This window comes from Gracilinanus agilis, chromosome 5, assembly GCF_016433145.1.
Source record: "Gracilinanus agilis isolate LMUSP501 chromosome 5, AgileGrace, whole genome shotgun sequence".
Classification (NCBI taxonomy): domain Eukaryota; kingdom Metazoa; phylum Chordata; class Mammalia; order Didelphimorphia; family Didelphidae; genus Gracilinanus; species Gracilinanus agilis.
Window position 1 is genome coordinate 135,308,365 of NC_058134.1, and position 24,010 is coordinate 135,332,374.

Consider the following 24,010-nt stretch of genomic DNA (forward strand, 5'->3'; position numbering starts at 1 on the left):
CTGTTCTTGGAAATGGGATGGGAGTGCAGGAAGGGCACTTTCTCAAGTCTCAGGTTTTTTGTATCTAAGTTTTAAGAACTAATTCTGGGAGTTTGCAAGTTTTCCTGAATACAAGGTAATGTGATATGAGGAGAAGTGTAGTCACTACTTTTTGTCTGTACCCTGGTTCTTACATAGGAAGGACCCATGATCACTTGGGTTTGTAATCAATATTACTCCTAATGATGTCTCATTTCATCTTGATCATTCGTGGTCCTCTCTACCCTTGAACTATACTCCAGAAGTAGGTATAGGTAGTGAAGTTTCCAAACAGTGACTGGTACTGTGTCTACCACCAGCCCTGGAGTACCCCACAATCTCTTTTTGACCAGTCACCAGATCCCCTTATCATATCTGCTTTGGGAGCTCCCAGAATTTCTGCTGCTTCTGTCAGTATTAGATAGTCTCACCCTTATGTTTCATCCATGTGGGTTCTAGACTGGACTCCTTCCTTGTGGCATAGTTCTCACTTTCCAAGATTCCATGTTATTCTACCCTTTTGATGGCTCTGCTACTCCAGACTTTGATTTGAGGCATTATTTTAAAGTTTTGGGGAGAACTTAATGAGTACTTTCTTTGTTCCACATACCTGCTCCATGACCAAAAGTCTTTTCACATCTTTAATTAACTGATTTATTCCTCCAATGAAAGGTAAGCATTTTGAGGGCAGGAGCTGTTTTTTCTTTTTTTTTTATCTCTACCCTTATTGACTGAGAATCCAAGTCAAATGAAAAAGGAATGCTTTTGAGTTCCCTGCTAGAATTTGTGAATGAGAGTGAGTTCTATTGAATAGGTCCAAGTGATTGTTTAAGGAATATAATGAGAAAAGCAAATTGTTGGAAACTGGGCAGAAATCCCTCTGAAGTAACATTTTTCAGAACTATATCTAGCTCCTAATTTCAGTTCAGTGAATTTAATGTGAAAATTCACTCAGTGAATATTTTTTACTTTATACTCTCTGTTCTAAATCATTTTGTGATATGGACCTTTTTGGTAGTCTGATAATGTCTAATGATCCCTTCTCAGGATAATGTTTTTAAATACATAAACCAAAATACATAGGATTACAAAGGAATTGTATTATATTGGGTAGAAAGATGGCACAGTGTATAGGGTGCCAGACTTGGAGTCAGTAATACTTAAGTTCAAATTTTGCCTCAGGTAAATTTTAGCTATATAACCCTGGGCAAGTCATTAAATTCCTCTTTGTCTCAGTTTTCTTATCTGTTAAAGGGAGATAATGATAGCATCCAGGGCCCAGGAGAGTTGTGAGGATCAAATCAAATAATAATTGTAAATTAACTAGCAAAATCTCTGACCTATTGAAAGTGTTATACAGATAAAAAATGTAATGTGCATGTTAGCTATTATAATTATTATAATATTGAAATAATTAAGTTTAATAAACTTTGGAGTACATGGTCCCTGAGCATCCTCATTATATATCAATGATTCTATGACTTATTATTATTTTCATAAAATAAACATTCCCTGGTTCTTGTGTTATTCATTGTCTCTGGCTCTAGAAGCCAAAATTCCAGGCAGGAAGGAAACTAAATGTGGTGTATTCTACACTTCAACTTTTTTTCATAATAATACTTATTTTTCTTTCTTATAGATAAGAATACGCTTGTTATTCTAATATACTATGATTTAACTTTCATCTTTGAAATAATCTAAATAAAACTAAATAAAATCTAAAAAATGAAATAAAACTAAATTTAAAATTTTTGAAAAAATCTAAAAATTCTAAACAAAAATATCTAAATAACCTAAATAAAATAATCTAAAATTTTAAATAAAATATCTATATTATCAGGAGGTACTTTCTCTCTGATCTACTTTCAGAAGGAAAAATTGAAAAGTTTTTTAACTCTTTTAGAGGCAAATGTTGTAGCTGTTTTAACTGAGATTAGGTCATCCCTCTCCTAATGAGGCATCTCAGCAAGAGAGGTCAGTAGATGAAATTCTGTGAATTATTTTCATACAATAACTACAGGATATTGGAGGTAGAATGTCTTCTCAGGAGACTCCTCAACTCGACCTCCAAAAGCATGGTGGCAGGTTCATTTCATTAGGCAAACATTTCTGTGAAGAAATTGATTGTCAGATTACTTTAATTATGATTAAAATTAATATAGGTTTGTCTCTCCAGCTATTCTTGAATTTTTTCATTGCTAAGTAAATAAAAGGTTTAAGTCATCTAAAAATGTGGATAGTACAGAAATGTAATTTATATTAGTAAAATTGAAATATATGCTCTGTGTCTAGCAGAGGCATCATTCATGTTGAATAAATTGCCCCTTGATACCAAGGAAAAAATAAAATCAGGGTTTTTTAATTAATCCGCAATTTTAGTATTTGCCATTTTTTTTTGTTGAGGTTGTTGTCATATTATTATATCTAAATGAAGAGGATGTAAAAGATAAGATTTTTGGGAGAATAATCTATAACTCAGCTATTTTCATATAACTAATGCTAGTATTTTGCTTTTTAAAATTAAGATTAATGCATAAAACCATTACTACTTAAAAAACTTTAATATCTCCCATGAACAATTATTTTCTTATGTGTTTTGAGCCCTATCAGTGGAAATACACACCAAAAGTCTCTCCTATCACTTGTTAAAAAATTCAAACTATTCCAGATGCATTTCTGCTTAAAATTAGAAAATGAAACCATTAAGGTTCTAATAATTACTATAGCTCAATTTTATGTTTCCCAAGGCGAAGCTGATATATTACAAAGGATTTTTATTGTTGCTATTATTATTAGTGGTGGTAGTAATAGTGGTAGTAATATTAAGTTATTCTAGCAGGAGTAATAGCACCAAAAAAAAAAAAAGTTCACTCTATTAACTTCTCTTTTAATTGTTCAGTAACTTTTTAGTAGAGCACTCTTCTTACTCCCAATATTAAGAAAACAGTGATCCCCAGAGGGTTCTTCATGGATTTTTCCTCTAGCTCTGAATTCACACCATGGTTAATTAGGGAAGGAAACAAAGCAGAGAGTCAATCACAATATTTCTATATCCCTTAAAAATACTACTTTCATATATATTCGTTATATGGTTTCTAAATTGATTTGCATCTTCTCCTTTTCACAGTAGTCATATAATTTTTATCTTAATCAGCAAATGCCATGCTGAAAAAAATTCTGCTTTAAATATTTAAGTGTAAGGGGGGAAGAAATGTGTAAGGGGTAAAAATAAAAGATTGGACTGAATATACAAGAGAGTAGGGTCTCTGGGAATTAAGTACTTAATTTCAAATGAAAGACTCAAGTCAAAATGATTTTATTTACAAATAGGAAAAGAGAGTTAAAGTAGGAAAATTAGAGAGAGGATAGGGTAAGATATCTAACCTAACATGCTAAATATATTACTCTGGCCCCTGGCTCAACCCAGGCAGGGCTAATTATTCCTCAGCCAGAAGGGATTCAGTCTTAAGCCAAAGGCCTGATGATGAATAAAGCAAGGGCTTCACCCAGGAAGCCTCTCCCAAGAGGGGCATCCTCTCCTGGGGATAGTCCCTTCAGAAAATCCAGGAAGGAGTCAGTTGTTTTCTCTCACCCACATGGTAATTCAAAAAGAAAGCAGTACAAGATCCTTAGCCAGAGCTCCTCCAGGATCCAGATCAAGGAGAAAGAGTGCATCCCAGGAAGTTCTTAAAATTCATAAAAACTTTTCCTGTTGTCAGTTCTTGTGCCTTCCTCCCATTTTATGTGTACTAATTGCAGGTTAAAGCTTTGCTTAGGACTGCCTAAGGGGCAGTAAATTAATTCTAATTCATCACCCACTTTCTGCAAACATGGATTACAGACCTCCCCCACTCAAGTGCAAGTGGGGTGTATACCCTTCTGGTGATTAAATCTAGAAAATGAGCAGTTAATCCCATCCTCACATAAGTCATGGCCAAGCGTCCTGGCTCAGAGGGAAATTGATATGTATACTTTATCATTATGTTTCTATTGTAGAGAAATCTTTAAACAATAGAAATGAAACCTTTTTCCATGTTATAATTTTATGACACTATACATTTAATTATTAATTGTGTTTTGTGGTAATTTCCTCATACTTCTACAAAATTGAAAAAAAAACTTTTTTTTTCTGTTTAGCAAGTTATTCAAGAGGGAAAAACAAACAATACAACTACTACTACTGCTAAAAGGCAACACATTCTTTAAAAAAATACCACCTTTCTTTTGAAGTTTACAATTTGTCATTAGCCTCATAAAAAGACAAATAAAATAGGTAAAGTATTGGCTAATCTAATTTAAAAAAGAAAGATGAGAATCAAATGAACAGTATCAAAGATGAAATGGGTGATCTCATCTCCAATGAAGAAGAAACTAATTCAATTATTAAGGACAACTTTGCCCAATTATATGGCAATAAATGTGACAATCTTGGTGAAATGGGTGAATATTTACAAAAATATTAAATGCCTAAAAAAACAAAAGAGGAAAAAGAATACTTAAACCACTCCATTATGGAAAAAGGTACTGAACAAGTCATTAAGGAACTCCCTAAGAAAAAATCACCAGGACTAGATGGATTCACAAGTGAATTTTATCCATCATTGAAAGAACAATTAATCCAAATACTACACAAACTATTTGAAAAATAAGCAAAGAAAGTGCCATACCTATCAAACTACCAAAAACATTTTATAGAATTAGAAAAAATTATAACAAAGCTCATCTGGAAGAAGAAGAGATCAAGAATATCAAAGGAAATAACAAAAAATATCATGAAGGATGGATACCTAGCAGTACCAGATCTTAAACTATACTATGAAGCAGTAGTCATCAAAACAATATGGTACTGGCTAAGAGACAGAAGGGTGAATCATTGGAATAGACTGGGGTAAATGACCTCAACAAACCAGTGTTTGATAAGCCCAAAGATCCTAGCTGTTGGGACAAGAACACATTATTTGACAAAAACTGCTGGGAAAATTGGATAACTAAATCAGAAAAATTAGGTTTAGATGAACATCTTATCAAGATAAATTCAAAATTGATAAATGATTTAAATATAAAGAAATATAAAGAAATTAGGCGAACATAGAATAGTATACCTGTCAGATCTATAGGGAAAGTAAGGAATTTACGACCAAGCAAAAGCTAAAGAACATTACAAAATATAAAATGAATAATTTTTATTATATTAAATTAAAAAGTTTCTGTACAAAGAAAACCAATGCAAACAAAATTAGAAAGGAAGCAACAAACTTGGGGAAATTTTCTTATAACAAAATTCCCTGAAAAATGTCTAATTTCCCAAATACATAAGGGAACTAAGTCAAATGTACAAGAAATCAAGCCATTCCCTAATTGACAAAAAGTCAAAGGATATGAATAAACAGTTTTCAGATGATGAAATCAAAACTATTAATACTCACATGAAAAAGTGTTCTAAACCCCTCTAATTAGAGAAATGCAAATCAAAACAATGCTGAACTATCACCTCATATCTAGCAGATTGGTCAATATGAAGGTAAAGGACAGTAATAAATGTTGGAGGGGATGTGGCAAAATTGGGACACTAATACACTGCTAGTTGAGTTGTGAATTGATCCAAACATTCTGAAAGGCAATTTGGAATTATGCACAAAGGGCTTTAAAAGAATGCAGGACCTTTGATTCAGCAATATCACTATTAGTTGTCTATCTCAAAGAGATAATAATGAAAAATGTTTGTATAAAGATATTCATAACCATACTTTTTGTGGTGGCAAAAAAAATTGGAAAATGAGGGTGTGTCCCTCAATTGAGGAATGGCTGAACAAATCGTGGTATATACTGGTGATGGAATACTATTGTGCAATAAGGAATGATGAACTGCTGAACTTCCATACAAGCTGGAATGACCTCTATGAATGAATGCAAAGTGAAATGAGCAGAAACAGGTGAACACTGTACACAGAGACTAAAATATTGTGGGATGATCATATGTAATGATTTTGCTACTAATAACAATACAATGATACAGGATAATCCTGAGGGATTTATGAGAAAGAACGCTATCCAGAGATAGAGAAATATCTGTGAAAGTAGAAACAAAGAAGGAAACACATTTGATTTTTCACTTGTTTATGTGGATATTTGATGCGGGGTTTTTGTTTTTAAAAGATTATTGCAAAAATGATTGACATATATGACATCTATGTAATATATACTATAATATATAATAGGTATTGAGTGATAATACATGTATAACTCAGTGGAATCGCTTGTCAGCTCTGGGAAGGGAGAGGGAAAGTGGGGAGGAAAAAACTTGAATCATATAACCATGAAAAATTCCTTAAATAAAAAATAAAGAATAAGGTAGGAGTAGGTAGATACCATAGTGCATAGAATGCTTTGCTTGTAGTCAGGAGGATGTGGATTCAAATTAGTTGTGTAAGTGTAGAAAAGTCATTCAAACCCAATTGCTTAACCCTTACCACCCTTTTGCCTTGGAAGCAATACTGAGATGGTAGTAAGGGTTTTTTGTTTTAAATGAAATAAAACAAACAGAATATAGTGAGCCAAAGGAAAAGTAATAAGGTCACATGGCAAGAGACACTTTTAGGCAAAATTTAACCCCTACTCCAACCCTCTGTCTTGCTGTACCACCCTTAAAGGACCAAAGAATAGTGGGGTGTGAATCTCCTATTGAACATTTTATATTTTAATTTTTAATTTCATTTTTCACGAATACGTATTTTCTATTATGTGTATCACTGTTCTATGCAGTAGGGATGCACATATAGAAATAAGAAACAATTGAGATATTGATAAGCTAATATAATGAAGTAGATAGGCAGCACAATGGTTAGAGTCTGGAGGCAGGAAGACCTGAACTTAAAAAATGTTCTCAGATACTTATTTGCTCATTGACCTTGGATACATTATTTGACTTGTATCTTCCTCAGTTTGCTCATCTATAGAATAGGAATAATGGCATTTACTTCTGAGGATTGTAGTAAGGAAAAAATGAGATTGCATTTGTAAGGTGTTCTGCAAATTTTATAAATATAATAATGATGATGGTGATGGTAATGATGATAGAGAAAGGAAGGAGTTTAAAAACATATACATAAAAATAAAGGAGATAGTGGAAAGTTTGCCAGTGCACGTAGACATGTTCAAATAAATTGAAAAGATAAGCAATTTGTAAAAGAGTTATCATTTTCATGTAAAGGGAAGAGGATAACCCTCTTTATGAGCTAGCATAGGAGCTGGGCCATAAAGAAAAGGAGAGGCTTCCACACAGAAACAGGACTGAGGTAAGGAAATTCAGTATAGTGCAGTGTTAACAAAAGCATAAACAGAAGAAGAATAACTAAATGGGGGACAGAGAATTGCACATAAAAAAGGAATTTTATGAGAAAAAGCTTGAAGCTACATTTAGAGTCAGATCATCAAGGCCATTAAATGCAGTGGGAAACCAATGAAGGTTTTTTAGCAAATGCATGATGTGATAAAGGTGGTGAATGAGAAATATTACTCAGGCAGGTACATGAAGAGTGATTCAGAGAATGGGTAAATTGGAAACAGGAAGGTGGCTGTGACAATGGTTTAGGATGGAGAAGCTTAATAGTAAATGAGAAGAAAGAGGCAAGATGATAATAACTTGAGAAAGATAGGCATGTCAAAGGAAGATTGTTATAGAATAGATAAGACCCAAATATTGTGAGGGAAGGTAGCCAATTAAGAGGGAGAGCTTGAAGATCCTTAAGAGAAGATTATGAATTGAGTAAAGTCAAAAGGCGATAGAGGGAAAATGTTACAGAGGAGAACCTAATGATTTGTTGGTTCAGATACATCAAAATCCTCACTAAGTGTCTTTCTTCCCCTTATGTAAGGAAATAAGCTGAAAGGAAAAGTATAAAATCGATAGTACTCAAGTTACTCCCTCAAAGCTCAGAATGAAAAACAGCAATATTTTTGTGCCTTGAAAAGAGAACTTTACAAGCCAAGAGACTTAGATGTAGCTGTCCTAAGTTCTAACAGAGATGCAGACTCCCCTGCCAGAAACCCTAAATTCTCTCAGCCAGGGGTAGGACAGATGACTGATCACAGATAGCCCATGAATTCACAAACTGTGATTGCTATAAACAAAGGAAATGTAATCCTGCCTAGAAAACAGAGTGACAATATATATTCTACAATATATCACACTTACATATGAGTTTAATTTAATTTTTTACCCTACTAGCAAGGTATCTTGAAACTGATGATTTTTAGAATGTCAGATATATCTAATCTGTCTATCTCACTTTTCTTTTCTTTTTTGTTCCTTTTTCTCTTATTGAATCTCTTAACTTAGCAGGAGTTCTTATAACTTCTGACTGACTCAATAAATCCTTGACATATTACATAAATTAGCTTATAACATTATTGGTACAGCCAAATTGTACCCTATGTACACAGTCACCATGTGGGGATATTTCACATACTGAGCTGGTAAAAAACATTCATTTTAAACATATATCACTACACTAAAGTCAAAATTTCCCTAAATAAAATGGTTTTCCTCTCCAACAAAGTTCAAATTTAAGTAAATTAAGAATTAACTTTTAGCTACTATGTATAAAATGTTTTGAAATTTACAAAGAGCTTTTCGAAAATAACCTCATTTTAACCTCAGAACAACCCTGAGAAATAGATATCATTATCAAACCCATTTTAGAAATGAGAAAGCTGAGGCATACAGACATTGAATGACTTGCCTGCATTCACATAGCTAATAACCATCTGAGGAAAGAGTTGAACTCAAATCTTTCACACTTCAGTTCCAACATTCTATCCACTATGCTAACTAGTTGCCAATTATTTCCAATTGTATGGTTATTAATTGTTATGTTAGTTATCCTAGTTACTGTGTTTATAAGATGTATGAAATTCATCACAAATATTTGATTTATTTAACTTTTTTTTCAATTTCAAAATCAGAATTCATCTTTTAATCCTCTTGATCATAGAACCATCACTCATAACAAAAAAAATGGAAATAAACCAACTCAATATCACTGATTAACTGTATAGTCAAACTATCTAAACCAGTGATGGGCAAACTTTTTAAAGAGGGGGCCAAAGGAAAGGAAATGTTCATCTGTCAGTCTGTTTCTAAGGCAATTCTTTTGAAGTTTCATTGTACTGTATCCTACTCATTGTATTCGTCAGATTAGGAATGATGTCAGGCATCCTGAAAGAACATTTCAGGGGGCCCATCTGGTCTTGCAGGCTGTAGTTTACCCATCACTGATCTATACCCTTATCTCATCACATATCTATTGATATTTCATAAGCAGTTCTTAGATGATATTGTTTACACTATGAATTTTGATTTTTTTCCTGTTTATTTTATTTACCTCATTACAATTATATTCAATATTTTTTCTCTAGCTTCTGCTTTATTTGTGTTGCATCAGTTCATACAAATCTATTTGCATTTATCTGAACTCTTCACTTTCATTATTTATTTACAGCATAACACTATCCCATGGCATCCATATTCATCACTTTGCTTATTTATTTCCCTATCAATGGGCACAAACTATTGTTTCCAGAATTTCTTTATTTTACAGATGAAGTCTGTAATTACCCAGTAAAATACCCAGTTAATTGGGTAATTTAAATAAGGACATGTATTGGTGTGTGTGTGTGTGTGTGTGTATTTTCCCTTAGCAAAATCTAGTCAAGAGAATTGGTGAAACTCAGGAAGCTATTTTTATATAATATTAAAGCCAATGTTAGCATTACAAGATTGCCAAGTGCTAGGCAATTAAGTGTTTTAACCTGTGCAAGATTTTCATAGTGTTTAATGATATGGAAGTTAATATTTTCCACAAGGAGATCTTGTCATGCATTTATTGAAAGACATTTGTATATTCAGTGACTGGGAAAAAATGAAAACTAAAAAAGAGAAGGATTATTTAAAAAATAATGAATCTTGGTGGGGGTTAGTTTTATCTCAATTTAGAATATAAACATCTTGAAGGCAAAGAACCTTTTATATTTGGCCTGAATTCCTATAACCTAAGGTAGTTGGTGCTTTGGATATATTTATTAGTTTAGTTTATTTGGTTTACATAATATAAACTGTTTTGTTCACATCTGATTTATAAGGAATAAAAGTTATGAAAGTTCTTCTACAAGACTTGAACATATCTGTGCATTTTAAATTAAATATAAATAATAAATTATAATACAAAATTGTGATTAAACCTGGTCTATATCAATATGGAATGACAAGGTTATGATGGAAAGACCATGGGATTTCATTAACAAAGAAACTACAGGGGGCAGCTGGGTATCTCAGTGGATTGAGAGTCAGGCCTAGAGACAGGAGGTCCTAGGTTCAAACCCGGCCTCAGCCACTTCCCAGCTGTGTGACCCTGGGCAAGTCACTTGACCCCCATTGCCCACCCTTACCACTCTTCCACCTATAAGACAATACACCAAAAATTAAGGGTTAAAAAAAAAAAGAAAGAAGAAGAAACTACAAGTTGGAAAAAAAAAAAACAATACCCAAGGGAACAGCTAGTTGGCTCAGTGAATTGAAAGCCAGACCTAGAGACGGGAAGTACTGGATTCAAGTCTTGCTTCAGATACTTCCTAGCTCTGTGACCCTGATCAAGGCATTTAAACCTCATTGCCTTGCCTTTACCACTCTTTTGTCTTGGAACCAATAAATAGTAGTGATTCTAAGACAGAAGGTGAGAATTTAAAAGAAAAAGAAAAAATTCAAACACTATAGGTCACATTAAGTTTCTTGTAATTTTTTCTTTGTTTAGGTTAAAAAATCTTCATTTTTCTAGGCATCAACTTTGTCTCACGTTTTATTCTACTACTCCTATGCCATGACAGTCTCAGATATGATGCACAGCACACATTTTCTATCATGAGGAAATTAAGGTGTCTGTGTGATCTGCCATTAAGGACATATGTAAATTGACATTTTCACTATATTGCCTTTAATGCCCTATTATGCATATGTTATAGAAAACATCTTATAATAGTTACATAATTACCATTTCCCTGACATTTTATTGCTACCCTTGAAAAAAATGACAGACAGGATATTAAATGGCAGTTGTGTCGTGATTATGTGACATTTTCTATAATTTATGTATAATCAGCAATAAAGAACATGATAATGATTTTCCCTCTTTCAGATACTTAAAAAGTAAAAAAAAAAAGTATGCTGAGGTAATGGAAATCATGTTTCATATGATACATTAAAATGAAAATGATTTGCCTGAGTTTTTCAAAAGGAGGATTTGGGCAGGTTAGGGAATATGGAGTGTGTGGTGCTATGTGGCATAAATGATAAAATGTTGGGTCTAGAGTCAGAAAGACTCATCTTCCTGATTTGAATTCTTGCCTCGGATACACAACTAGCTGTATGACCCAGGACAAGGCAATTAAACCCAATTTACTTCAATTTCTTCATTTGTAAAATAACCTGGGAAAGAAAATGGTAAATTACTTCAATATCTTTGCCAAAAATAAACCCCCAAAATGGGGTCACCACAAGTGAGGTTATTAGAATGTAGCCCCCAGTTAGAACAATTTGGGATTTATCAACATTCCCCACTCAAACACATTTTATTTTTCTCAAAGGGATTGTTTGACTTGCTTGTGATTATATAGTTAACAAATTCCAGAAAAGAAACCATGAATTTAAGAGCTTGTAGAAATCTTAGAGATCTTCTAGTACAACCTCTTTATTTTTTGGCAAAGAAAATGAGAAGTTGTAAGGCTGTGTGCTTTATATAAGGGAACAGGAGTAGCAGATAAAAGAGCCAGGATTCAAAGCCAGAGTTTCTGATTCCAAATCCAATGTTCCTTCCACTACCCCATGTTATTTCTAGGACTGAAATAAAGTACCCACATGCCACCCTGAAAATGAATCAATAACATATGCCTAGATGATGAAAAAGGATATGTTGCATATATTTTGAATTTTCTTAAAATATGAATCTTTTGTAAAATATTTGTAAAGTCTCATGAAGATGTTTCAAAAGTAATTGAGGAAAAGACTTCCAAGGAATATAAGCTTTTTAAGGGAAGGCTGTCCTTTTTCTCTTTGTGTTCTTGTGTTGCCTGACACATAGTAGGCACTTCAAAAAAACTTATTGATTGCTTGAAAAATATGGGGATGAGATAAAATCAAAATAAACAAATGTTACAGCCCAAAAATTTAAAGCAAACTTCATGTTTCACTATTGTGAACCACTTTTTTCTTTAATGATTACACTCTCAGATTCTTGATATAATTCCTTCAAAAGGTGCTATCTTGAGAAAAATGTGGGTAGAAAAACCAACCCTATCTTCTGCATGCCAGAGTGGAAACTACCAGAATCCAAACATGATGGACACAACTTAGTGGTTTCATGGATGGGGGTAGGAGCATGTGATAGGATTGCTACTCATTTAAATCATGAATTAAAATAGAGTATTTCTTATTGGATTAATAAAGGAAGAGATGAGGTTATAGTACTATAGGTGAATGACTACTGAAAGCAAGAAAGTTAGTTGGGAGTACAAATGTAAGGTTTCATGAGATTCAAGTGCCAAAGAGAGACAAAACCGAAGCAATATGATATAGAGGTAACACCATTGAGTTCATGTTAAAAGATATAGGTTCAAAACTTATTATTCATAATAATTTATTAAATTAAATTATATTTAAAAACTTCTTCTTCATAACCTGTGTGACCTTCAAAATGTCACTTAACTTCTCTGCTTTATTTCTGAAAAAATGGAGGTTGAATTTAATAATCTATAGTGGTCTTTGCAAAGTCTAAAACTAGGACCCACAAATGTTTCAAGGACATTCATTTGAAAATCTGTGTCTAAATATAATAAAACTCTCAGCTGAAAAGGCCCTAGAAAGCAGATGGCAGATGATGCAGATATAAATTCCTTCAAATATTCAGCAGTCCACTGAAATGATTACATTAATAATTAAACATTTAATATGCTTCCAGTTTATTTTTCTCATTTTTTTGTAGGAAAAAAGAAAGGTAAATTCATTTCTAATAATAAACTTGCATAGTCAAGCAAAGAAATTGCCTCAATGGCAACATACAAAACAATTTGTCTCATTCTGTATCCTAAATAGGTCATGTCTCTAATGAATAACATGTTTTATAACTGGAACTCTGGACTCTTGAATGCTTATTATATTGATTATAATTATTATAACTTTCAGCGTTGTTTGTTTTTGCTCTGTGGTCATTACTGGGTAAATCATTTTCATAATTTGGATTTTATTGTTCTTCAGTTTATCAAAGTTTCATAATTATTCATTTTTCTAATACTGATGCTATAAAATAAATTGTCCTTTAGGTTCTGCTAACTTCATTTTATATCAGTTCAAATCCTTCTTTTCATATTTTTAAATTAACCTATATCTTTGTTTCTTACACTTCAAAAGGGCTAATAATTTTCACATGCCACAAAGTCTTCAACCATTCCTTGATTGTTGGGCATTCCTTGTTTTCAATTTTTGTTTGATTTTTGCCACCCACTACAAAAGAAGCTGCTAATTTGAAATAATGTATCTTTTCTGCTCTCTGATCTCTTTTGTGGTATATGCCTAGCAATGCAATAGCTTGATTAAAAATATATAGAATTTTGTGTCATTTTTTGTGTAAAGTTCCAAATTTCTTTCTAGGATGGTTGTAACCACTCAAAGTTCATCAGCTATATATCAATATGCATGGTTTAGCATAGGTACTCTACCATTTATTATTTTTGGCCATCTTTAAATTCTAATGGGCATGAGGTGGAATCTCAGAATAACTTATATTTGCATTTCTCTAATTAGTAGCAATATGGATTTTTTCTTAGGACTTTAGTTAGAAAACTGTCCAGATATTTTAAAATAAGAGGCAAAGTGAAAATAAAATTAATACACTGATCACCCTCTGAAAGAAATATAAAAATGAAAATCCCCAGGAAGGTGACTGCCAAATTTCAGAACTTTCAAAAAAAAGCAGCCATAAATTAAAAAAAAATCAAAGATCAAGGAACCAAAATTAGGATTATACAAGATTTAGGATTTACTACTTTGAGGAAGCAGAGAAAGTGGGATGAGATATTGCAAAAAACAAAAGTCAAAAGTCTGTAGTCAGTTTTTCATGAGATTTAAGCCAGCTTCCAAATTAAAACTCCTATATTTAGAACTCTACCACCTGTCGATTGCTGTATTCTTTATATTCCTCTTATCTTTTCACAATTATTTTTACGAATACCTGTTGGGGCAACCTACGTTTCCTTAGTGAGTATACTTATTCTTTTTTTAAAAAAATCCTGACCTTCCATATTAAAATCAATATTGTGTATTAATTCCAAGACAGAAGAGCATTAAGAGCTATTAATACATGTTAATATAAAGTTTTCATATCAGCCTGCTGCTACAAGTCTGATTCATTCTAATATATATTGAATATTAATACTTAAACCGAGGTTGTTGTGTATCTCAATGTAGAGGGATCAAACTGCCTCCCCTCATTCATGCAGTGCAATTCATGAAAAAACAATACATGTTTTTAGCCTTTGGCTTACCACTTTATTTACTTCTAGCTTTTTACAGAAAACATTTGTTACTTTCAATTAATTTCATTTAAGCTTCACTTTTTTTAATTATTAGGATACAAAACTAAATCATTAGTGTCAATATATCTCTAAATTGTTGCTCAATGGGACAGAAGAGATATCAGAGTAAAATTTGTTGGCACATCCCCCAAATTCACAAAAATTAGTGAACTTTAAACTTCTTTTCAATGTGTTCCAAATATTCACCAAGCGAATCCTTAACAAGAAAAGAAATAAAAAAGATTCTTAGCATTATGGACATGAAATTTCATACATTTTGGTTTGTGGAAAATTCGATAAAACTTACCTTTTCCAAACTAGAAAATATCCATTATACAAGAGAAAAGATATATTTCCTTTTTAAAAAAACTTTACCCGTTTTTCCATGACTTGCTTTTTAAAAGAAGGATTAAGTTCCAGTTCCTTAGGAACTATTGAAATCTTTAATGTGAAGCAGGAAGGCAAATGAGTTCCTGGCAGTCACGAAAATAATAGAGCAATTTTTGTGACATTCTGATGCTGAATGAGTACTAAATGTATCCATTGTTTAACAGGCTGAAGTGGCCTTTTGACAAGGACTCAATCTACCTTTCATCAAAGCCTCCCAGTTTATTGATAGCCTTAGCTGATGAATCAGGTGTTCAAATAAATCATCTTTGTGAACTCAACCAAAGTGAAATGTGTATTGAGGAATGCAATATGAAATAAAGGATTGAAAGACAAGCGGCATTTTGATCAATGGGCTTTTAATTTAAATCATCATTAAAGATGTGTTTGACTCAAACTATTAAAGGCATAAAGATGTGCTTCTTGGTTTTGCACCTAAACATTTTTGAATAAATGAACTGAACCATTAGATTTGCCAAAGATATAAGACTCACAAAATACACTGAGTCTTTACGGACCAAAGAATATAGATTAAGGAGTCATTTGAGAACCATTCAAATTTGTTTTCCAACATTTAACTGGTAATGAGTTGCATAAAACTACTGTGACCCCCAAAGCTTCTAGTGCCCATATTTCTGATTCTGTTCACTGACATTGTTTTTATAAATCCATTCTTTATTATTAAGTTAGCTAACACTGTAAACTCTTACACTTCTGGACCACAGCTGGATTATAGCTGGATTATTTTCATAATGTATACTTACCTCCGTTCTGTTTGCTATATATTGGAGATCCTTCCAAATCTATACAACTCCAAGAAATATTACTAAATTGCAAGGCATTTTCTAGCATCTATAAGGAGAAAGCTGAAGAAAAAAATTAAAATGTGAATTCCTTCCCATCCACCATGCCTTATTTCCCTTTTCCCCTGCCCAATCGGGGTAAACTTATAGCCAAAGGGTAAAGATTCATTTGATCAGATGCTAAAATGTGTTTTCATCTCTCAAAGGATAAACATTTGTATGTTGAAGTCATTTTCCTCATTGTTATCATCATCAGCAGTCCATTATCCAAGTACTGACTAGGTCCAGATCTCCTTAGTGTATAAGTCAAAAAAGCAGCCACAAGTACTCTTTCAGAGTGCAAATGACTAAGGAGTCTGCTCATTATAACTGCAGCTGTAGGATAGAACATAATGTATTGCCCTTTCAATGGGCCATTTCCTTTCATCTTGGCATACAAATATGTTAGTGTTATCTTTGTGTTATTACTAGTCCCTGAAAAGATGCCTGTTAGCCTTTATTTCCCATCATTTTCACAAAGTGATTTTCTTGTTTTGACAGAAAGTACATCATGTTTTCATCACATTTCTGCATTTCTTATTTTAGTGAATATTTTAAAAATGAGCAACTTGGGTAAAAAAACACCCTTTAATTTGAAAGCTTTATTAACACTAGCATCCAATTTAATTTGACTTTACTTAAGAATTCATACTAATTAAGAAAACTCATCTTTCATATAATATATTAACTGAGCTGAAAATAACAATTTATTCCTATAGAGATTTAAGGTTTCTGATTTTTTTTCTCACAAGTAAATAGGAAAGACATTGCAAGTATTTCTATCCTGATTTTTTTTAGATAAGAAACTATAGCTCTGAAATTTCAAGTGACTTTCCCATGGTTTCATTTCTAAGAAGCACTCTAGGCAAGTTTCAAAGCCAAATTCCTTAACTCCAGCTGAAGTTCCCTTTTCATTATACCAAGATATCTGATATTGGTATTTCTAGAAGACATATGTCAAACACAAGGCCCCCAGGCTATAATAATCCAGATTAAAATATAATTGGGAAATGTTTAACAAAATAAATAAAAATATAATAGTTTATAGGAATAGATTATAGATATATGGCTTTCAAAGTCAATATGTTTTCTGCAAGGATCCTTATGTACTGTGTAGTTGGGTTTCAAAACCACTGTGCTAGAGCATATCCCCATTTTAGTAATACAAGTATCGCTTATACTCAGAACAGAGAAATACCTATCCCTTTTTCTAATTCTTACTTCTTTTTTACAATTGCTACTGAATATTGGTTCTAAGACTGAAGGGTGGTAAGGGCGAGGCAAATGGAGCTAAGTGAATTGTCCAGGTTCACATAGCTAAGAAGTATCTGAAGTCAGATTTTGAACCCACAACCTCTCAACTTCCTGCCTGGCTATCTACTGAATTGCCTAACTGCCCCTATCAGTTTACTTTTAAAAGAAACACAATATAATAAAATATATTTTCCTTTAATTCCAATTAACAAAATAATTGGATTGTGGCAGAGCATTGGAATATGCCAAATGTTTAAAAGTAAGGGTAACTAAAGCTGTAGTTACTTAATATGCTAGCCCATCTAATTACCCCATCAACTGATAAAGGTAGAAAGAAAGAAACTAAACCCAGTGGGTTCTCTTTGGGACCCTAAATCCCACATTCATCTCTTGAATACTTAAAACAAGAATAAAAATCATCTGTGTTTATTTCTTTACAAAGTTAAATATGTCTAGGTTTTCAGGAGTTTGGAAAATGTTAGAAATAGTTATCAAAAGATGTATTCATGTTTCACAAACTCCATAGATATTAATATGAGAAATTTTAATTGTTAATTGTTGTGGGTTAGAGTTAGGCAGCTTGCTCCTACATATATTTACATCGTAGGCTAGAATAAGACAACTCATTTTCTGAATCCCTTGTAGCCCCACTTCAAAGTTTAAATTCTTAAAATCTTTATTCCCTAAAGTCTACTTCCAATGAGCAACCATTTTGACAATTGGCTACCTAACTCAAAAAGTAGTCTAGTCTAGAGAAACAATCCAATTTATTTTTTAATTGACTACTCAATGTTGAAAAAGTCTTTAACTTAATGTACATCCCCACAGCCTCATAGTGTCATTCTGGGTCCATTAAGATTATGACAATAGAATACAAGTATTATTATGTCATGTGGAAATTTGATGGTCTTGAGTATAGATCCTGTTATGCACCAAAGGTTATGTCATTCAAGGACCAGTGTAGCTAAATTTATGAAAAGGATCACTAGAAACTGATGTGTGGAAGGTTGGCAACCATGTGGTGATTGGACAAAGGAGGGTAGAAAGAGAAACAATAGAAACCATCTACTTAGAAATGTAGTTTGTAATCTATGTCAGGGAAGAGAGTATCCACAGTGATGAAATTCCACATCTTTTAAAAATCAAAACTAATAGGTTTGCATTGTCATGGTAACTGAGTGGTTCAGTGGGTAGCATGCTAGACTTATAGCCAGAAAGATTTCACCATAAATCATGTTGTTGGTGCTCACTAGCTATTCAAGCTTGCAAAACACACTCAGCCTTAGTTTTCTCTTCTGTAAAGTTAGATCTCTATCTCACAGGATTGTAAGGATCAAATTAGATAATGTGAGAAGCAATTTTCTTTCTATGATCATATAAATATTATTTATGTATTTATACCCATATTTGTGCTTAAAAATAATACATTCATATATCAATTTGTTTAAATTAAATTTATATAAATTACATTGAGCTAGCATTGGTTTGTTAAAAGGTAAGAATATAATTTGGAAACTAACAAGTTAATATAAGTAAGTTCTAAAATATCTAGCTGCAAATGGCATATCTATATTCAGGGTATTATATATGTGCCTATAAATTTACTAGATATATGTAGCAAGATAAAATAAGCCATTCATAAACCCCGTTTTGCATATGGAATGAATGTATTTATACATACATATATGGTCACATATAAACACAATGAATATATCCCCAGAATAAATTTTTTTTCATTATTTTATTCCAATAACAAATTTATGCATAAGTTTTCAGTTACATGATTCATATCATCTCCCTCCCCTTTTCCCTCCCCCTTCACAGAGTTGATAGGCAATTTCACTTGCTTATACATGTATTATCATTCAAAACATATTTACATGTTATTCATTTTTATAAGAGAATAATCTTATAAAAGCAGAACCCCAAATTGTATACCCAAATAAACAAGAGATAAATCATGTATTTTCATCTGCATTTTTACTCCCTAGTTCTTTCTCTAGACATAGATATCATTCTTTTTCATAAGTCCCTCAGAATTGTCTGGGATCATTGTATTTCTGTCAGTAGCAAAGTCTATTATATTTGATTGTCCCATAATGTTCAGTTACTGTGTACAATATTCTGATTCTGTTCATTTCACTTCACATCCGTTCATGGAGGTCTTTCCAGTTTTTATAGATATCAAGCAGTTCATCATGCCTCATAGCACAATAGTATTCCATCATCATTATATACCACAATTTGTTCAGTCATTCCACAATTGAGGGTCATCCCATTAGTTTCTAATTCTTTGCTACCACAAAAAGAGCCGCTATAAATATTTTTGTACAAACAGATCCTTTCCCATTTAAAAAAAAACAAAACTCTTTGGGATACAAACCTAGTAGTGGTAGTACTGGATCAAAAGGTATGCATTCTTTTAAAGCCCATTAGGTATAATTCCAAATTATTTTCCCAAATTGTTGGATCAATTCACAACTGTACCAGCAATGTAGCAGTGTCCCAATTTTGCCATATCCCCTCCAATATTTATTACTTTCCTTTCCTTTTATAGTGGCCAATCTGCTAGATATAAAGTTGTGCCTCATAGTTGTTTTAATTTGCATTTCTCTAATCAAAAGGGATTGAGAACATTTTTATATGATTATTGGTAGCTATGATTTCTTCATCTGAAAGCTGCTTATTCGAACCCTTTGACCATAAACAGTTGGGGAATGACTTGGTTTCTTATAAATTTGACTTAGTTCTTTATATATTTGAGAAATTAGAACTTTATCAGAGAAATTTGTTATAAATATTTTTTCTTCCAGTTTGTTTCTTCCCTTCTAATCTTGGTACCATTGGTTTAGTTTGTACAAAACATTTTAATTTAATAAAATCAATATCATTCATTTTACATCTTATAATGTTCTTTATCTCTTGTTTGGTCTTAAATTCTTCCCTTCTCTACTGATCTCCATAGATTGACTCATATTTCTTAGCCAGTACCATATTGCTTTGATGATTACTGCTTTATAATACAGTTTAAGACATGGATCTGCTAGGCTACCATCCTTCGTATATTTTCATTAGTTTCTTTGATATTCTTGATCTTTTGTTCTTCTGAATTTTGTTATTATTTTTTTCTAGTTCTATAAAATAGTTTTTGGTAGTTTGTTAAGCATGGCATAGAATAAGTCAATTAATTTAAGTAGGATTTTTTTATTAGCTCAGCCTACACATGAGCAATTTATATTTCTAATTATTTAGAGCTTTCTTTTGTGTGAAAAGTGTTTTGTAGTTGTGTTCATATGATTCCTGTGTTTGTCTTCTCAGATAGATTCCCAAATATTTTATATTCTCTAGAGTGTGTTTAAATTGAATTTCGCTTTCTGACTTTTGCTGCTGATTTTTGTTGGAGTAGAAATTAGTAGAAGTACTAATGACTTATGTGGGTTTATTTTGTATCCTGCAACTTTGCTAAAGTTATTAATTTTTCCAACTAGCATTTTAGTTGACTTTCTAGAATTCTCTAATTATAACATTATATAATCTGCAAAGAGTCATCACTTAGTTTCCTCATTGCCTTCATTAATTTCTTCAATTTCTTTTTCTTCTCTAAATGCTACCTTTAGCATTTGAAATGCAATACTAAATAATAGTGGTAATAATGGGCATCCTTGCTTTACTCTTGCTCTTATTGAGAAAGTTTCTAAATTATCTTTATTGCAAGTGATACTTGTTGCTGGTTTTAAATGAATACTATTTATCATTTTAAGGAATGGCCCATTTATTCTTATGTTTACTAGTGTTTTCATTAGGAAGGGGTGTTTTTGCAAAGTCTTTTTTTGCATCTATTGAGATAATCATGTGATTTTTGTTGTTTTGATTTTTGCTATGGTCCATTATGATAATGATTTTCCTAATATTAAACCACTCTTATATTCCTCGTATAAATCCCACCTGGTCATAGTGAATGATCTTTGTGAAATATTGCTGTAGTCTCTGCTAGTATTTTGCTTACAGTTTTTGCATTTTTGTTCTGTAATTGTCTTTCTCTGTTTTTAGTCATTCATATTGTGTTATAAAAAGTATTTGGTAGGCTTTCTTCATTGCTTATTCTGCCAAACAGTTTGCCTAGTATTGGGATTAACTCTTATATAAATGTTTGATAGAATTTACTTGTAAATCCACTTGATCCTAGGATTTTTTCACCCTTGGGGAGTTAAATTTGATGACTTATTCAATTTCTTTTCTGAGATGGTGTATTTTAAGCATTCTATTTCCTAATATTTGATAATCTAGGCAATTTAAAGTTCTTTTGTAAATATCCATCTATTTCATCTACAATGTCAGATTTATTGTCATATAAATTTGGAAAAATAGTTTCTAATAATGCCTTAATTTCTTCATTAGAGGTGAAATCAACTTTTTCATTTTTTATACTGGTAATTTGAATCTTTTTTCTTTTTTAAATTAAGTTTAATTAGTTAATTAATTAATGACATTTTCCCATGGTTACATGATTCATGTTCTTTCCCTCCCTTCCTTTTAACTCCCTCCCAAGGCCAACAAGCAATTTCACTGGATTTTACATGTACCATTGATCAAGACCTATTTCCATATTATTAATATTTGCAGTAGAGTGATCTTTTAAAATCTATATCCCCAATCACATCACCATTGAGCCATGTGATCAATCAATTATTTTTCTTCTGTGTTTCAATTCCTACAGTTCTTTCTCTGGATGTAGATAGTGTTTTTTAGGTTGTTTTTTTTTTTTTTTTCGCAAGTCCCTCAGAATTGTTCTGGATCATTGCATTGCTGCTAGTAGAGAAGTCCATTACATTTGATTGTGCCACAGTGTATCAGTCTATGGTTACCATATTCTCCTGCTTCTGCTACTTTCACTCTGTAACACTTCCTGGACATCATTTCAGTTTACATGGAATTCCTCCAGTTCACTATTCCTTTTAACCCAATAGTATTCCATCACCAAGAAACTACAATTGATTCAGCCATTTCCCAAAGGGCATCCCATTATTTTCCAATTTCTTGCCTCCACAAAGAGCATGGCTATAAATATTTTTGTACACATATTTTTCCCTATTATTTCCTTGGGGTACAAATCCAATAGTTGTATGCCTGGATTTCTTTCTTTTTTTAATAAAATTGACAAATATTTTATCTATTTTATTTGTTGTTTGTTTTTTTTAACAGAATTAGCTCCTAGTCTTATTTATTAGTTCAATAGTTTTTTTTTTACTTTTAATTTTATTAATTTCTCCTTTAATTTTAGGATTCCCAATTTAGCATTTAACTGAGAATTTCTAATTTTTTCATTTTCTGGATTTTTTAGCTATATGCCCAATTCATTGATCTTCTTTTTCTCTATTTTACTGATATAAGAACTAAGGGGTATAAATTTCCCACTAAGTACTGCTTTGGCTGTATCCCATAAATTTTGTTATGTTGAATCCTCACTGTCATTCTTTTCAATAAAATTAAATTAGTGTTTATTTCTGATTTGTTCTTTGACCCACCAGTTTTGAAGAATTAGGATATTTGCTTTTAAATTAACTTGCAATTTGCTTCTACATGCACCCTTATTTATTGTCATTTTTATTGCATTATGATCTGAGAAGCGTGCATTTATTATTTTTACTTTTTTGCATTTGGTTGTGATATTTATATGTCCAAGTATATGGTCAATCTTTGTACATATACAATGTGCTGCTGAAAAAAGGTACATTCCTTTTTATCCCTAATAAGTTTTCTCCAGATATCTATTAGCTCTCAATGTTCTAAAATTTCATTCATTTTACTTACTTCTTTCTTATTTATATTTATCTCTTGATTAGATTTATCTAGTTCTGAGTTGGGGAAAGTTGAGGTCCCCCACTAGTATAGTTTTACTATCAATTGCCTCCTCAAGTTATTTTGATTTCTTCTTTAAAAATCTGGATGTTATGTCATTATTTATGTGTACATATATATGTATATATTGAGTACTCCTCATTATTCCCTTGTAGTCTAAACAGCCTTTTATCAAGATGTAATTGCTTCCCTTATCTCTTTTAACCAAATCTATTTTTGGTTTAGCTTTGTCTGAGATCAAGATTGCTACTCCTGCTTTAGTTATCTCATTTGAAGCTCAACAAATTCTGCTCTAGCCTCTTACCTTTACTCAGTGTGACTTCCTGCCTCAAATGTGTTTCTTGTAAACAACATATGGTAGGATTCTAGTTTTTATTTCATTCTGCTATCAGCTTCTGTTTTATGGGTGAGTTCATCCAATTTATATTCACAGTTATGATTACCATCTGTGTATTCCTTTCCATCTCAATTTCTTCTTTTATTCCTGACCTTTCTCATATCACTCTTTTCCTCTACACCTGTGTTTTGCTTTTAATCACTTCCCATTTCCCCCTTCCTTATATTACTTCAATTCCCACCATTTCTCTTATTCCCCTCCTACTTCTCTATGGGGTATTTTAATCACCTCCCCAACTTCTCCCTCCCTTATATTACTGACTTCCCTATCACCCACTGTCTTAATCCTCTTCTATTTCTCTATAGGATAAAATATAATTCTATATCAAGAATCTGGCTATTCTTCCCTCTCTGAGCCAATTCCAATGAGAGTAAGATTTAAATATTGCCAGTTACCACCCTCATCCTCCCCCCCGTATTAATATAGTATTCCCCTCATACCTCTTTATGTGATATAATTTACTGCATTTTACTTCTATCTTCCCATTTTTTTCTTAGTATAATTCTCTTTTTCACCCCTAGCTGTGTGTGTGTTTTTACATATCATCTTAAACAGCTTTCTACCACCCTTTCTGACCATGAGTAATTGTTTTAACTACTATGATGATGATAATTTTAAGAGTTATGTGTTACTG